The sequence below is a fragment of the Rhinolophus hipposideros genome (assembly GCF_964194185.1).
Source record: "Rhinolophus hipposideros genome assembly, chromosome: 20".
NCBI classification, from domain to species: Eukaryota; Metazoa; Chordata; class Mammalia; order Chiroptera; family Rhinolophidae; genus Rhinolophus; species Rhinolophus hipposideros.
In genome coordinates this window covers 7,884,906-7,901,739 of record NC_138066.1, presented here as the reverse complement: position 1 = coordinate 7,901,739, position 16,834 = coordinate 7,884,906, and positions in this window count along the sequence as shown.

Sequence of the window (16,834 nt, the reverse complement as noted above, 5' to 3'; positions counted from 1 at the left end):
ATGCATTTATTTCCAAAGCTCAGGAACTTTCAAAGCCCTGTAAGCATTATGGTAATTTCTTAGAGTGACGAGAGTTACATTAGCATCTTACAGAGTTCACAGCTTTTCTGCAGGCAGCCTCATTTATCTTCATGGGTTTTTATTATAAAAGTATTTACATATTATACATATTTACAATTCTTTCCCACCACCAAAACCAACAACATTTTCACACTCAGTGCTCATGAATTTCTTATGAACCAAAGCAACGAAAATATTCACTATTCTTCCCTCACTTGTTTTAGTCTTTTTCTGTTTGGTAATTTACCCTTCTGATTAGTTTTTCCCCAGGCTCATTTACACATCCATAGGGCTCATCATTTGTGCTGTTCTAGAGTCTTTATCCCTTCAAATCACGAGCATGGGCCCCCGTCCTCCCCTCTTTTTTAACTAAATCTAAAACTCTTTAGAGATTTTTTCTTCTCAGTTTCCTTCCTTCCAAGGAAGGAATGCTTATATCATCTGCTGGATGTCTGGTCCAGCCTGAGGTGCAGGGATCACGAAGGTGAGTTTGCTGTGTGCTCTCTAGGAAGGGAGCTTGCACTCTGGCAGTAGGTGGCATGTATAAACAGTGGGCACACAAGGGGATGAAGGCCGGGCAGAGGGTAGGCAGGCACAGCCGCGGCTGCCACTGCTTGGAATTGGGCAAGGCTCCTTACTGAGTTCCACCACTAAACCAGCCCTGTGGCTGGGGACAAGTTGTGACCATACTCACTGTCCTGTTCCTTACCTGAAAAGAGAAAGAGAGAGAGAGAGAGAGGGTGGGAGGGCGGGAGGGAGGGAGGGAAAGAAGGAAGGAAGGAAGGAAGGAGAGAGAGAGAGAGAGAGAGAGAGAGAGAGAGAGAGAGAGAGAGAGAGAGAGAGAGAAAGAGAGAAAGAGAGAAAGAGAGAAAGAGAGAAAGAGAGAAAGAGAGAAAGAGAGAAAGAAAGAAAGAAAGAAAGAAAGAAAGAAAGAAAGAAAGAGAGAGAGAAAGAAAGAAAGAAAGAAAGGAGAGGGTAGAGTGTTGTGGGCTGAATTGTGTCCCCCATGCCAATTTATATGTTGAAGTCCTAACCCCTAGGACCCAGAATGTAACTGTATTTGGAGATAGGGTCTTAAAAGAGGTAATTAGATTAAAATGTTTATTGAGCCTTAATCCAATATGACTGATATCTTTCTTTACAAGAAGAGATTTGGACACAGACGTGTACAGAGGAAAGACTATGTGAGGACACAGCAAGAAGACATCTATTTGCAAGCAAAGGAGAGAAACCTCAGAAGAAACCAGCTTTGCTGACACCTTGATCTCGGACTTGCAGCCTCCAGAACTATACTCAGAAAATAGATGTCTGTTGTTTAAGCACCACCCATTCCCCCTCCCCCCCAGTCTGTGGTGCTTTGTTATAGCAGCTTGAGCAAAGTAAAAAGGGAGTGATTCTAATATCTGCTCTGCCAACCAAATGAGTATGGGTGACAAAGAAAGAGTGATGTGAAAATAATTGGTAAACTATTCTGTGACATACAACCACCATGCAGTTTTACAATTTTTAACTGTTGTTTGGGATCTTCAAGGTCACTGTGTGGACATGTTTTTGGTTTTGTCTGCACAGCGTTCATTTCCCTGGCCTGCCAGTTTGCATAGCCCATCTTCCTGACCTGGTATGGGACAGTATGTGATCCAAATTGCCCAGATTCAGTCCTAGGACCTGTGTTACACTAAGGGTTGTCAGTTAAAATACGAGATGCTTAGTTACATTTGAATTTCAGATCAGCTAGGAATAATTTTTTAGTATAAGTGTGTCCCATACATTTACTAAATCTGGTAGCCCTAGCTGGACTATTAAAGAGAATCTTTCTTTTTGCTGAGTGTGTTGGGCTGGCAGCATATAAGCTGGAGCTGCCAGGAGAAAATCTACCTGAAGGTGAACTCATGGAAAGGAAGCAGAACCCAGAGATAAAGGAGGCTGATAACATCACTTGAGACTCCGGATCCAGCTACACCTGAAGCTGGAAACTACCTCTTGACCCTTTAGTTTTGTGAGCCGACTAAGTCCCTCCTTTATATATTAGCTTGTGTGAGTTGGGTTTTTTTCACTTGTGACACAGAATGATGCCTTGTATAATCATGATGTAGGAGTTAAGACAATGCTTGAAATCTTCTACCCCACTCCCCACCCCCACTGTATGTTTGTCCAGATTTTGCAAAGATAGGGAAGAGAAGTCTTCATCTGAAAAGTAGTGAGAAATAAATTTAAATGAATCCACTATCCCAGAGAGTTTTACTTGAGGGGTCATTTCATTGTCCTTTTTCACAGCAATGCTACACTACTATGGAGATGCTGGTTTGAAAGAGAGTCGGGGCCTGTCATCGCTGGCTTCCCTCCGCACAGAGGGTGGCACGAAGGGCCTTCATCCTGCTGAGCTACCCCTTGGGCACCAGGTCAGTGGTGGCGTCATGAAAGCAATCAGAGCCACTGGTGCCAGGCGAGGGGAACTCTCTTCTCCACTACCCAGTAGTGCCTGGGCAGCATGTGGACATCTGTCCTCCAAGAACTTAGAAATAGAGGTGCTTGCTTGTTCTCTGGGAGTGGGATTATAAATCCAATGCTACGCAATGAGGCAGAGACTGGCAAGCTCACAGAAAGACTTGGATAGCCTCCCAGGGCCACCGCGTTGAAAGACGGCTGACAAAGGCATGAACATATCTGAAGGAAGAGTATTCGCAGAGGGGGACTGACAGGCTATGAAAGTCCAGAGTCATGTCCATCCAGGAGGCAGGGCAGGCCCAGGCCATCCCAGCACAGGCCAGAGAGGCACTTTGCTCCGTTGGACATGCCACTCACGTTCCTTGTCGGGCCATCATGGGGGCTCAAGTGATTGAGTATTGCATAAGCTCAGTCCTTCTCTTTGCTGTGATCTTAGAATCCCAGTTCTGGACAGTGTGGCTTCATACCCAGATTGTTTACAGAGTTCAGGAATGTGTTGACCTGCTGGCACCAACAGTCTGGTCAATGAGCCAGGTGTATTTCTAAGAATATATAAATAGGACACTGTTGTCTTTTACAGACTCATTTACCTTCTAACTTTCCATTATCTGTCCTGGCAGGTGTGGTCAGCTACTCAGGAGTGAGGGGTGAGTGGATAAAGTCTGAGGCACGGCCATCATTCGTGAGTGGAGCCTCTCCCAGTAGGACCGTCTGCCAAGTGTTGGTGTTGGTGACACTCACTGGATGACATCTTCAGGGACAGGGCTGACAAGGAACAGAATCCTGTCCTGTACCAGATATTGTGCCATCCACCTTCCTCTGCCCACCACATCATATCAGCAATGGTTTCCTCTTCTCTCCAGTCTGCTGATTCTGTGTCAGGGAAGCTTCGGGGGAAGGAGGGCTATACAGACTGCTCCTAAAGAATCTGAAAGCAGACATGCACCTCGCCACAGCAAGGATTGATTTGCTTCTGCAAAACCCATCCGGTCTCTATGTAGGACTCCATGAAGTACTCTTAGCAAAACTTAGACCATATTATGAAAGCCTTAAAGCTTACTCGTAGTGGTTGTTAGTGAAAGATACCTGGCTCAAGTAATATTCATTGATATCCTTGATGTCCCTTTACACCACCTGAAGGAGAATACATACAGTTCAACTCACCCTCCGCATATGAAGTCTGACAATTAAGTTCGCAAACTTGTTGCAACGATGTTGCTATCCTTTTTTGATATCAAAGGGATTATTCATTATGAGTTTGTACCAACTGGACAAACGGTTGACCAAGTTTACTATTTGGATGTGCTGAAAAGGCTGCGTGAAAAAGTTAGAAGACCTGAGCTTTTCGCCAACAACTCATGGCTCTTGCATCACGACAATGCACCAGCTCACACGGCACTGTCTGTGAGGGAGTTTTTAGCCAGTAAACAAATAACTGTATTGGAACACCCTCCCTACTCACCTGATCTGGCCCCCAATGACTTCTTTACCCAAAGATAAAGGAAATATTGAAAGGAAGACACTTTGATGACATTCAGAACATCAAAGGTAATACGACAACAGCTCTGATGGCCATTCCAGAAAAGGAGTTCCAGAATTGCTTTGAAGGGTGAAGTAGGCTCTGGTGTCAGTACATAGCTTCCCAAGAGGAATACTTCGAAGGTGACCATAGTGATTTTCAGCAAAGAGGTATGCAGCACTTTTTCTAGGATGAGTTCATGAACTTCATTGTCTAACCTCATACCCTGTTTCCCCGAAAATAAGACCTAGCCGGACCATCAGCTCTAATGTGTCTTTTGGAGCAAAAATTAATATAAGACCCGGTCTTATTTTAATATAATTAATATAATATAATATAATATAATATAATACTGGGTCTTATATTAATTTTTGCTCCAAAAGACACATTAGAGCTGATGGTCCAGCTAGGTCTTATTTTCGGGGAAACACGGTATATTTCTATCCAAAACTACGTTCCTCATCAGTGTGAAACACTCATTGAGCCATTTATTCCGTCCATTCACTAACCATTTATTCAGGTCTCACTAAGTGTCAGGCACTATGCTGATGACTGAGAATGAGACTGTGAACAGAAGAGACACAGTCTTTGCCCCGTGGAGTTTATAGAGCAGACGATAATCACACAGACAAGCAGGTGATCACACAAGTGATTGTGGTTCGTGTTGTGAAGGAAAAGTGGGGACTGCTGTGGGGATGTGTGAAACAAGGGGAACTGGACCTCTTCCATGGGCTTCGAGAAACTTCCTGGAGAGGTGACTTTCAGCTGTGACCTGGAAGATGAAGGGCTGAATGCAGGTGCAGAGGGCATGGACCAGTGATTAAAACAGAGAGAAGAGCACGGGAAAGGTCCTGGGTCCCGAGCTCACCAGGGCTGGGTATGAGGGGAGAAAGATGAGGCTGGAAAGGTGCTGGTTAAGGATTTTGATTTTCTCCCAAGTGCGATGAAGAGACTCTGGAGAACTTTGCTCTCATTTTGCTGACCTCTTAGCTATTTTAAAGACCAGAAAGATTTCACACCCATACCCTTGACTTTTAGAGCTTGATTAGTTGAAGCTGAATTTGGAGGTAGGCAAGTTAAATGTCTTTGAAATCATTTTCTCTCTAATCCTGATGTTATGACCAGGCTGTTAGAATTGCTGGTGTCCACAAGATGGCGGACATACGCTGCCAATGGATTCAGCAGGGCTCAGCCGCTCTGTGGGTAGAAGAAGGGGAGGAGGGAAAAGTGGCCTAACTGTGCCTCCCTTAGCTCCTTCTGGAAAGCTCTGATGTAGACTTTCCGGGTGGGTACAAAGCTGGTGTCAGCCTGAGGTAAAGAGGTACGGACAGAAACTTGTACCAGGAAATATTTGTGTCCAAACCGGGGAATTGCAGGGAAAGAACTGAACTTTGCTGTGTTGCTGGCAGAACTTCAAACTTCCATCCCAGGATTACAGGAAAATCAGATACGCTTAAGAGGAACAATCACGTCTTCTAATATCGGAGCATTCCAAAAGTAAAAGAGAATGGCAATGGCCATCAATTATTGAGTATTTACTGTGACCCCAGCTGCTGTTGTTTCATCTCCTTGACATCCAAAAGTCCCCCCAAATCCTACATTTCTAAATCTAAACTCATACTCTTCCTCCTGCCCCACCCACATTTCCCTTGTTCTGTGAATGTCGCCGTCCCATATTCAATTACTCCTGGATCAGTTGTCTAGGGCTGCCTTAGCAAATTATCACAAAACTGGTGACATTAAACAATAGAAATTTATTATCTCACAGTTTTGGAGACCAGTGTCCAAAATCAAGGTGTCAGCAGAGATGTACGCCTCGCAGAAGGCTCTGGAGAGACACCTTTCTTGCCTCTTCCAGTTTGGTGGCTTCTATGGCCACATCACCTCAATCTCTGCCTGTCCCATTCACACAGCCTTCTCTCTGTGTCTTCCACCCTCTGTCTCTTATAAGGAAACTTGTAGTTGGATTTAGAGCCTATCCAGACAATCCTGGATGATCTCATCTAGAGGTTCTCAACTGAATTATATCTGCAAAGACCCCTTTTCTAAATAAGGTCATATGCACAGGTTCCCAGAGTTAGGACATGGACATATCTTTTCAGCGGCCACTATTCAACACTACATTTATTGTAGAAACCTACGAGTTATTCCTTGACACCTCTTTCTCCCTCCTCATTAAGTCTAGCACTGATTCTGGTAGGTTTTTCTGCTCAGTGTCCTTTCATTTCCATTGCCAACACCTAGTCCAAGCCATTAGCATTTCTTTTCTAACCTCCTAACTGGTTTCCCTGCATCCACCCTGTTGTGGACTGAATTGTGGACATTCTTATATTGAAGCTCTAACTTCCAAAGTAACTGCACTGGAAGATGGGGCCATTAAGGAAATAATTAAAATTAAGTGAGGTCATACAGGTGGGGCCCTAATCTGGTAGGACTGGTGTCCTTCTAAAAAGATATCTCTCTCTATCCACACACAGTGGAAAAGCCATGGGAAGGACACAGCAAAAAGTTGGCCAACTACAAGCCAGGAAGAGAGATCTTACCAGAAACACTGATAGCAGCTTCACCTTGGACTTCCCACCTCCAGAACAAGAAAATTAATGTCTGTTGTTTCAGCCACACAGTCTGCGGTATTTTGTTATGGCAGCCTGAATTAACTCATACACACTTTGAGCTTTTGCCAACCCAGTCTCTACATTGCAGCCAGTGACCTATATGAGACACAAATCTCAAACGTCTGCTTAAAACCAACCCTCCTTCCTTCACGTTCCTTCTCCATCACTTTACATACACACAACCTGCACCCTTCGGTTACATTGCCTTTTCCAGTTCTGCCAACATGCAGTGCACCTTCCCTCCAGAGAGCTTTGGAGCACTGCGGCTCCTTCTGCCTGGAAGGCTCCTTCTTTGCCAACTTAACTCCAGCTCATCTTTCCATGCTCACCTTCCTTGAACAACCATGTTACAAGCTCTTAGCAGCTGTCACGTCTCCCCTTGCAGCACTGATAACAATGGCAATTAAATAATTAATTGCGCAATTAGTTGTTTGGTGTCCTTGTAGCCCATCAGCCAGAAAGCCCCATGAGGTCTCTGCCTGTTTTTATTTCCTGTTGTTTTCTCTCAGAGCTTAAGGAATGCAGCAGACCAGACACTCGTTAACTATTGTTACATGAATGAGCAAAGGAATGAATGAACAACTCCAATCCTGGTAAGCAACTTACATCATTCAGATATTTTTATTCCCAGTTGTCAGATGTGAAAAGTAAGGTGCAGAGTGACTGGGTAACTGGTCCCAGGTCAACTAGTTAGTAGAAGTTGGAACAGAAATAGAAACTCAGAACTTTCTGATTTCAACAACTAGGCTCCTGACAACCACGACTCAGACCCAGTTCGCATTAGATGAGAGAATTCTTGACAAAAAGGCAGAAGCATCTAACTATAAATTCATTAAAGAATCATTTCCTTTATTAAGGTAATTATTGCAATCAGCAAGAGAATGGATAAACAATCTGTGATATATTCATGGTGGAATACGACTAGCAAAAGGGGGAAGTGAACTATTAGTACCACGCTATTGCACTGATGAATTGCAAAAACATGCTGAGCCAAAGAAGCCAGACACAGAAGAGTACGTGCTGTAAGATTTTATTTATGTGAAATTCTAGAATAAAATGGGCAAAACCATCAATGGTGAAAAACATTAGATCAGCAGTGGCCTCTGGGGTGGGGGTGGGAACAGACCAGGAAAGGGCTAGAGGGAACCTCCTGGGGGTGATGACAATGTTTGTATCTTGACAGAAGTTCCAATTACCCAGGTGTGTATGTATTTGTCCAAACTCAGCATATGTACATATGAGATTTGTTCATTTCTCTGTTTGAAAAATTTGTCTCAAGAAAAAAACACCCGGGGCCGGCCCGGTGGCGCAGGCGGTTAGAGCTCCGTGCTCCTAACTCAGAAGGCTGCCGGTTCGATTCCCACATGGGCCAGTGGGCTCTCAACAAAAAAAAAAAAAAAAAAAGAAAAAGAAAAAAACACCCAAAAAACCCTTAGGCAAATATTGAACTCTAGTTAATGGTCTACACACCAAAGAGCTGAAGTGTACTAATGTCTGCATCTTCAGAATGTGTCAGAAAATAAGATGGATTGATGATGGACAGAGGGACCCATAGACAATGTGATAACGCATGTAAAACAAAACGTTCAATGTATATTCTAGGTGGTGGTATATATAGAGGTGTTACTTGGGACTTTGTACATTACTTTGAACTTTGCTCTGTTTGAAAATGTTCGTAATAAAATGTTGAATAATAAAATATTATAAACTGAAAAATTGTATTTCAAAAGTAGCTAATGTTCATTGTCATCAATAAGAGTCTAAAGATGAAAGAATAAAAATCACTCATTGTTTTGCATTAGTCTCAAGGGACAGATAAGTAAGAAGGACAGAGAAATAGGGCTGGGAAAGTTGGAACCAGGTGGGACTAAATCTTGGCAGGACCTGGAAGAAGAGACAGCTGGTGTGATTGTCTTCTGGCTGGAGAGGTTATAGAATTTGTGACTGAGCAGTAGACAGCAGCCACCTCCTCCCCTAGGCGTCAAGGGTGGCAGAGTCAGCCCTCCAAACTTGCTCACCTATGGTCCAGTGAGGAACAATGATATTTTTCTGAAGAGTTAAGTTGAGAAAAAGCCTAGTAAGTTTTAGGAGTGAAAACAATTAAAATGAAACACCAAGCTTATGTTTTCAACTGAATCAAGATGCTTTCTAGAAGGACTGCATGCTGCCACGACCCACTTGGCATTAAACTCAAGGCTGACTACTCAGGGGCGACAGGAACGAGGAGTCTCCACGGCAGGACATAAGGACTCTGTTGCAGTTACCAGTGACTCGACATGGTCGATCAGGTCTTGCCCCTCAAAATACTTGCTTTCCGCAGCCATAGGACACCACTTTCTCTTAGGTCACTCCAAGTTCCTTGGCCACTTTCTCAGCCTCCTTTGCTGAGTCCTCCCTTCTTCAGTGTTTAGCCTTCTTTTCTGCTCTCCCTACACCCAGCTTCTGGGTGGGATTTCATTTTAACCCATCCAAAGCCAGATTCTTGATCTCTCCCCACCGACTCCTCCTTCAGTTTGGAAAGGTCACCACCAGTTCTCCCAGGGGCTGCAGCCAACATCTTTGGAATCATCCTTGACTTATGTTTTTTGTCTATTCTTAATTCAGCAACAAATCCTGTTGTTTCCACTTTTGAAAACTATGTCCACAATGGGGCCAGTCCTCTCCACCCTCACAGTCAGCACTAACGTCTCTCACGTGGACTATTGCGTTTGCTGCCTAACTGGTACCTCAGCTTCCACTTTTATCCTCCGAAATTCTGTTGACCCCACAGTAGCCAGGACCGTTCTTTAAAAAAAAGAAGCCAGGTACTTGTCATCTCAAAACTCTCCATTGGTACCAGAATAAAGTCCCATGTCTGTATCCTTCCTGCAAGGCCCATGACTTCTCTGATCTCATGTCCTGCCTCTCTCTTCTCTTTGTTCATTCCATACCATCCCTACTGATTCCCAGCTGTTCCTCCAACATACCAAGCATGTTTTCACCTTTCCTGATGACATTTCTTCTACCTGTACTGTCCTTGATCTCTCACTTCCTTTAGGTTCCTGTTAAATTGTACCCTATCCTAAAGACTACCTACTGTGTCAAAATAGCGTCACTTTTCACTTTCTATCCCTTTATTTTTCTTCTAAGCATTTCTCATTGTTTGATATTATGTATTTATTGGCTCATTCAAAAAATATGTCTCTTCCTACTTGAATGTGAGCCCCATAAGAACATAGACTTTGTATACTGTACCTATCACCATATCCCCAACGCCTAAAACAGAACCTGGCACACAGTAGCTTGCTATTAAAGATTTGTAGGATGCATGAACAAATGAACAAACACCTTGCTCAGTGCTGGCCTAGAAAATGTACCCACAAAATGATTTTCATTGCTATAATGATGGACAGAATTAGTGGGGAAGGACCCAATTCTGGTCCCAAAGTTGGGAGCTGAGTGGAAAAAACCTTAATCCCTTGGGCAGTGTCATCATGGGCATGAGTCAGAAGTTGCTTTGCCGACCGGGAAGCTAGAGTGTCACATGACCCAGGCATTACTGTCCCCACTTCCTGGTAAATCATTCTGTCCTCCTGCCTAAGACCCTTCCTCTCTTAGCTACTGATTCCGTGTTTCTGCCTGGGGAGCATTTCTTTGAAATGACCCTAACATAAAATGACCCAATAATTGTACCCCAGAGCATAAAACTTTCTGGTGGCTGCAAGACTGTGTTATTACCAACATGTCAACAGAGCTGGTTAAAAGACATTTATCAGAAGTCCACTAGGCATGCTCTGAATTAGTTCAGCTTAGATATTAGCTCTTCTTATCTCTGTGGACAAATAGATACGGCCATATGGACCACCTGCAGGAAGTGGGGCCTTTGATCTCTGCGGGGAGACCTGCTCTATGGCTCTTTTAAAAATCAATATATTCTAAATGTGTTTCTAAGACATCCTAGCCTATGGAAAGAAGCAGGATTAATTTATCAGAAAGGAGACTTTGAGTTCTACAATCATACAACAAATATTGAGTGCCTACTTGGTTGATAAGGTAGTAACTGTGTTTGATAAAGTCCAAACACCAAGACAAAGAGGAAGACTGAGAAACACACACGCACACAGAAGTGGGGGTGGGGAGGGTGGTAGGGAAAGCTTCATCGTCTCTTGGACATGAAGTCTAATTCATTTTTCACCCTAGTTGAAAACGAAGAACCCCATGTTTCCCAAGCTCTCCAAACAGAAGAGGTGGAGTTCTCCCACACTCATATCTTCATGCTGACAGTCACTGGTGTGAGAGCAGAACTCTTGGCCACCTTAGCTGAATCAGACGAGGTGGAGGTGAACAGGAAGCGGAGGAGAGCGGTGGAGTAAGAAGGTACTTACCTCCTCTGCTCTCAACTTAGTGGCTAGAGCAACTCTTAAAATGGAGGTCAGATCATGGCAGTCCTTTGTCTAAAACCCTCCAGAGGCTTCTCATTGCACTCAGAGTCAAGACAAAGCCCTTGATGTCCCAGACACCAATCACCAAAGTGCTGGTGTACTGGGCCCAAGCACACCATTCATGCACCTAAACGTTTCCTTTTGGCTATGCGGGGTTCTTGGCAACCCAATAATGGTCAGGGTCCTGGGAGAAGTGATACCTGCACTCCCTAATGCTAACTCTTTCACAGTAGTTGGCTGACCCTGGGGGTGAGAGGGGGCAAGCTGGGGCACTGAGGCCAGTTAAGGTTTCAGGATAATGTCCCGCCCGAACAATTCAACTACAGGATTTCAAAACTGAATGCAACATAGTCTATCTAGCCAACCTCCCACACCCAGCTTGTTCTAGAAACCAAGGCCTGAAGAGAGGAAGTGACCTGCTAAGTCACTCAGTGACTGGATTTCCTCTGGACGGTTTGCCTAGTGCTGTGCTACCTACCATCTTCACGAAATGGGGTAGGACCCTCCCTGCCTCAAAAACTTCACCTTCCTCACAAACCTCTTTGAGAAAACCTAATGCTGTCACAAATAGCTATTATAATTCACTCTGCCATCTTCCCTTGTATCCATCCATCACTTCCAGTGGGTGTTTGGGTTTTCCTTCCCAATCCCGGTAACAGGATGCCAATTTTCCTTTGTTGAATTCGTCTATTCTCTGTTGTCACCCATGGAGCTTAGGTGGGCTTGCCCCACCCGTGTAACTATCCCCTTGGCCACAGGGATGGGTTCAGAGAAAGGCATGTGCCCCAATTTAGGCTGATGAGAAAGTGATTTCCTCCTTCTCTCCAACCCCCACCCCCCAACATGTACTACAGTTATTGGAAGTAACTTGCTCTGTTCTCCTGGCCAATGCAATGTGAGGACATGAGGTCTTGTTTATCCAGAAGCTCTGGGTCACCAAGAGAGCCTAAGGATGACACTAACACCACACAAGACAGAAGAGAGAGAATGAGAAAGAGAGAGAGAGAGAGAAACTAAATCCTGGATGACATGGTTTGAGTTATTGGATCAAATCTCATTTGAAATTAGAACTATTATATTTCCGAGCATCCAAAGTTCTTTAGCTAATATATTCCTTTTTTGCTTTAGGCAGTTTTAATTGGGTGTTTAACTGGATATTTTATAGGGTTACTTGCAACTCAAAGAATCCCGACTGACTTGCCATCCATCTCACCAGCTAACATGTATGGAGCGACTGCCATGTGCCAGCTTCTCTGCCCGAAAAGCACCAGTGAACCTGGTGGAGTGGGGTGCTGCCCACACTGAAGCTAAAACTCATTGGAAAAGACAATTACATAAGCAATGACAATAAAGTATGGTCATCCTGTTGTTAAGAAAACAGGGTGGGTGGTATGATTGGCCCCATTTTTACAAACTGGTATTTACAGATCTTTATGTGAGTATGCATAGAAAAAAAGTATGGTGGAAAGCTATGACCTCTGGGTGCTGTGGCAATGCAATCTGTTTCCTTCGTTTACATTTTGCTTTATTTTTTTGCAATGAACCTTAATTACTCTAAGAATCAAGAAGGGAAATGCTATTAAAATCAAAATGATAAATGTGGTAAGTGCTGGGAGAGGTACCAGGTGCTATAAAGCAGGGACCTACTTTAGGCAGCTGCGTAATTGTGCAGGGAACAGTAGAGGTTCCGTAAGGCTCTCTTGTGTGTAGACTCTCCTGCCTGTTTGTACAGCCCTACCCTTTGCAAGGCTCTGGGAATGTGAGCTGGTCAGGGAAGCCAGCCCTCAGCCCCTTCTCCAGGCTGTCTGGGGTGTAGGTCCCCTGGACTGGCCAGGAAGGGCATGTCCCCAGCTCATTCTTCTGCCTTGCCCAGTGGAGAGCTGGTTACTGGAAACACAAGGCTCTTTCTTCTCAGGGCTCCAGAAGCTGAACATTAAGAAACCATTGCAAATAGGGTAATTGCTCAGAATGAGCATTAATGTCCTATTAAAAAGAGGCAGCTGCTGTGGCTCTAACCTCTAATTCAGCAGTGTTTCCTGAGAACCATGTTAATGTGATTTGAGCTATTTCCCTTCCTGCTGTCTGGGGTCCCAGTGCAGAGCTGTGGTAGGCTCCTGCCCTTCAGTCTGCAGAAACACAAAAATCCTTCACTCCTTTTCCTGACAGGTGTGCTCGGGAGGCTCAGGTTGCCAATCAGCAAACTGCTATGGCTTGTCCATTCTTGTGACTGACATTGGACTAGGTACCAAGAGGTGGGAGTGGAGGAGGGGTTGGGGACAAGATGGGGGAGGGCATGGGCACTTATGAAGTCTCATGAAATGCCTTTGGGGCATCTGACATTTGTCTAAAAAGCCAGGACAACTATATTAAGAACTGAAAGAACTGAAGAAGACTATACTACTGAATATACTCGTTAGTTTATAATTTTGGGCGTTGGGGTTATACACTAGGAATAAGACAGGACTGGTCCCTACTGTCATGGAGCTTATATTCCAATGAGGGAGACAGACATTGAATAAGCAATTGCACAGCAATTTATTTAACTACACCGGTAATATGTGTGATGGATGAGTACAGGGTCCCATGAGAGACTAAAAGGAGACTGGGCTGGGAACTGACCTAGCCTGGGGAGTCTGGAAAAGCTTCCTGGGGAACAGGAGACCTGAAGAATGAGCAGGAACTAACAGAGCAAAGAGGAGGGAGAGGAGGGAGAATCTTGCAGGCAGAGGAAGAATTGATAGTGTCTGAGAAATACAGGACGCTGGACACAGAGAGGGAAGGGGAGAGGTGGTGCCAATAAGGAGGGCCATCTCCTTGCCTGCAGCAGTGTAGTGTTGTGCCTGACGGTAGGACTGGGAGCCGGGAGACCTGGGTTCTAGTCCCACCTCTAAGTCTACGAGCTTTGTGTCCCCAGATGATTATTCGCACGTTGTTGAGAACCCACTGTGCGTACCATGGTCTCTGGCTCTCAACTGCTCAGCAGAAAACACGGGAGATTGTTAAGGTTCTTCCAGTGCTGAAACTCTATGATTATGTCAATTCTAGGTTCTTTCTAGGTTCTGGGCCCTGCAGGGGTGTGTGATGCGGCCAGCCATGGTCAGCAGAGTTTGGAGGGTCAGAGTGAAATGAAGACGAGTCAGGACACAGGGTCTGAGGGTGTAAAGGGTAACCCATGTTATGGCTAGGAGTGAGTATGTTCCTTCCCGGACCTGCAGCTGTACCATCCCCAGCCCTGCAATTGGGCTTCGGGTTTCTCTCATCCACCCTCACCCCTGCAGTTCCCTGGGTGTGTCAGGATGGAATGCATTGGAACTGTAATTAGGGAGGCTCTTCTAGTCCTTGTCCTGCGGCCTCTTGGCCCCTGTGTAAATCGAGCATGAAGATAGACTTGATGGCAAGGGAAAGGGACCTGGGTCATAATTCTAGCTCTGTCCTTTATGAGTGAGGTGACTGGGGTGGACGCTGTCACATGCACCCAGGCTCTTCTGAAAGACAGGCTTTTTCCTCCAGCTGTGGGAAGTGCTGCCAGAGGTGGCTCTCAGCCGTTAGCCCTGGATTGCCTCCCCTGAAAAAAACTCCCCGCCTGAGGTCACGCCTCCGTCCAAGGGTAGCCTATGACTGTTGACCAAACAAAGCTGGGTTATATAGGCCTGGCTCCATCCACCCAACTTGGGACAATTTCAAAGGGTCAGCTCAGCTCCAAAACTCCCCACGGGGGTGATGGAGGCCTTCACTGAAACTGTAGTGCAGTTCAACGTCTCCCTTGCCCAGTTCTGCTTCTGTCCCTCACATCTATCCCGCACTCAGAACTTGTCTCAGTCTGCTTCCCCAGGAACCCAACAGGAGGCAGTGCCCTAGGCAAGTCCCCTCAACACTGTAAGCCTCAGTTTCCTCATCGGTATAGTGGCATTAGTAACATCCACACCTTAGTCTGTTGTGATGACCGAAAGAACTAACAGTGGTCAAGACCCTGGTGGTGGGATCATTTATGAAGATACTTACTTGTGTTCCATCCTGTGCTCAATGCGGCAGGTGTTCGCAAGTACTGACGACAAGCTAACTTACCTCAAGGGGTTGCAAGAGGTTTTTGTGCTTCAAGGAGGAAAACACATTTCCAAGCACCCCGGAAGTGACTCCCAGGTTCTGTCTGAGATGTAGAGACTCTAGGCTTTTGGTGGGGAGGGTGAGGATGTTGGAAACAGTATTTGCGTCACTGACTATGGGAAAGGAGCAAAGGTTGTATTGTATATTTTGGTGAGCGGGGACACTTCTGCACATCTTCCCTACAGCCCCCAGATGGGGGAGGTGCCCATCGGCACCTGTGGAGGTTGGTGGGCAGGGGGGGCACCTATGTGGTGAGGCTCTGTTTCCTGGGGGTCCACCTCTGAGCCTGCCTGAAGAATTGGTGCTTGGTAGCCAGACAAGGGAGGACTGGACTTGCTGGTGAATTGTGTGTCAGATGGCAACCATGGATATCCTTGCCTCTGTTTCTCTGGAGCGTCTAACCCTTGGTAAAGTTCAGCCACTACACATGGCTCAGTTGAACTCTTATCGCCAGACCCAGATTCTTGCATTTCTAAGCTTTCTAACAAATTCATACCCACCACTTGAGCGCAGTGCCTTGCTGTAGTAGGTGCTGATATCCACTGTGACGATATGTGTGTGTCTTTGTGTATATATAGGGGGATATAAGGACACAAGAAGATACCTACAATTTGTATGGCACTCAGATGTTTGTTGCATTCATTCATTCATTCATTCATTTTGGGTTGGCTATTTCTTTGGTATGGGCACTGTACTGTGCATTATAGGAGGTTTAAGTAGTATCCCTGGCCTTTACTTACTAGATGCCAGTAATATCCCTAGGCATGTCAATCAAAAATGTCTCCAGACACGGCCAAATGTCCTGGGATGGGGCAAATTATTCCTGGTTGAGAACCACTGATTTCAGTGATTCTGAAAAGAGAGAGAGAACACCAAAGCATTTCTCCACTTCCCTCAGGGATTTCACACCAAGGAACAGACACCACCCAACACCTCGCAGTCTCTGTGAGACTGTGGCCTCCCCATCACCACATTCACCATCATCTTTCCTCCCTGCACAGGAGGGAGTGCTGCAGCTTTCTTTCTCCCGAGCGGAGAGCCTGGCAGCTATTGTTTTCAATCCCAGGAGAACCGGAGCACCTAGCTTTACCCAATCGATAATGTGACTAGGCCCTGGACAAAACCCTCAGTTAGTGCAGGTGCGGTCTAATGTGGGCCATCATAAACCCCTGGAGCTGGGAGCAAGCACAAGCTTCTGACCCTGGGGACAGCAGGTTCCCCTGGATGTTGCATGAGATGGTTCCCTAGCAACGGCACAGGCCTGTCGCAGCCCAGGGGAGCATGGGGTGCAGACAAGGAGCAGATGAAACAAAGGGTCTTGTCGTGCTCATTGTGGGCATTGTGTGTTTGCTCTGGAGAGCTCTGTGGGCTCTCTTCTCTGGGGGACAGCAGACTGGCCTCTGCCCTCCCCACTTGGCCTTTACTTAGAGCTCTGGGCTACAAGGGCCCTGAGAAAGGACCCTGGGGAGATATCCTGGGTCTGCTCTCTCAGGAAGAGCTACATGGAGGCTAAATTCATTCATTCATTCATTCAGTAGATCTATTTTGTGCCTCTACTATATATATTTATCAAGCCACTAATATTTTATATCTCTGGAAATATGTTGGTTGAGACATGGGTCTAATACACTGTGCAGCAGTGTGGAGTTTAAAACACAACCTTGAGCTCC